We start from the raw sequence: 1,646 nt of genomic DNA on the forward strand, positions 1-1,646 counted from the left end.
TCTTAAAAAAAAAAAAAAAGAGCTATGCTCAGTCCAGCACAGATGTCCTCCTTGGCCAGGAGGGTGGACAAGGCAGTCCTGGGGTATAGGGGAGTCCTGAGACCTCAGGGGATCCAACCTAGAACAGATCTTACCCCCCCAAGCAGCAATCACCCCCAAAGCCTGACTCAGGTTGAAGGAAGTTACTTTCTCTGTGCTATGCACAGCTGTCTCCTGCATAAGACAAAACAGAATCCAGCTAGGCCAGAGCCTGACTCTTAGGATATGAGATGTGAGTTTCCCAGCCCTAGCATTTCGACCCTTAGCTGGGCTCCTCCCTCCCCTCCCAGATGGGGGAGACCAACTTCTAGCGGAGCTTAGCATAGTCCCCACAGCACCTACAAGGACACAGGAGAACAGGTTGGAGGAAGGTGTCTGGACTAGTGCATCAGTCAGGCCGTTGTCACAGAGAAAAGAAAAGACCTACCCACTCAGGCTATAACAGGTGAAAAGGAACCAGAGGTTTTTGAGTGAGGACAAACATTTCTTTTTTTGAGGACTATTACCCCATTCCCTTGAAACATCTGGATTTTAATACATACCACAAAAACTTTCCCTGTCCCCACTAGCTCATCCTGCAGGTTCAAGCCCACATATATGCTTCCTCAGTCAAAATTCCTGACTGCATGGGGCACCTGGGTGGCTCAGTGGGTTAAGCCTCTGTCTTCAGCTCAGGTCGTGATCTCAGGGTCCTGGGATCGAGCCCCGAGTCAGGGTCTCTGCTCAGCTGGGAGCCTGCTTCTTCCTCTCTCTCTCTCTGCCTGCCTCTCTGCCTACTTGTGATCTCTGTCTGTCAAATAAATAAGTAAGAAAAAAAAAGTTCCTGACTGCTGAGAGTTACATGAAAAGCACTTGCAGTTGGGACCAATGCTGTTCAGAGAAGTCCATTTTGAGCAGGAAGGAAAGATACAAAGCCAGATGGGCCCTGAGTCATGCCACTCCCCTGCTCAAAAGCTTCCTGTGATTCCTTGCCACCCTTAGGGCAAGTCCAAGTTCTTCACCTGGCATCCAAGGCCTCCTGTTCCCATCCCCTTCTCATCCCCTGGGAAGTTTGTACCCACAAGCCAGTAGAGAGCCTGACAAATAAACAAGCCCCAGTCACCACGTTGCCACTGGGGACACAGAGGACAGTAGCAGGAGCAAGGCATAGGCCAGCCCTGACTTGGGAAGGAAGGACACCTAAGCCAAGACCTGGAGGACAAGCAGAGATTTCTCCAGGGTGCAGGCTGCAACATGGCCTCGAGGGATGGACAGCAGCAGGAAAGGGTGTTCCTGGCAGAGGGAACAGCAGGCATAAAGGCCTGGAGGCTGAAATGTACTAAGGAAACAGTTCTAAAGGCTGGAGAGGTCAGCAAAGACCCGTCTCTGAGGGGCCTTGTGGGCTATAGTGAGGGTGTGTGCTTGAGAGGAGTGAAGGACCTTGGAAAGGCTTTAAGCAGAAGGTGACGTGAACTGGTTGGGCGTGGTGGTGAAAGTGGGCATAGGGAGAACAGCGAGGGGACCAGTGTAGGCTTCCAGCTAGGTGGAAAGGCACTGGCTGGCTCTAGATTTAGAGCAGACAGATAGATCTGCTGACTGATGGACACAGAGGTGAGTGGCTGCCTGGA

The sequence above is a fragment of the Mustela nigripes genome, chromosome 17 (assembly GCF_022355385.1).
Source record: "Mustela nigripes isolate SB6536 chromosome 17, MUSNIG.SB6536, whole genome shotgun sequence".
NCBI classification, from domain to species: domain Eukaryota; kingdom Metazoa; phylum Chordata; class Mammalia; order Carnivora; family Mustelidae; genus Mustela; species Mustela nigripes.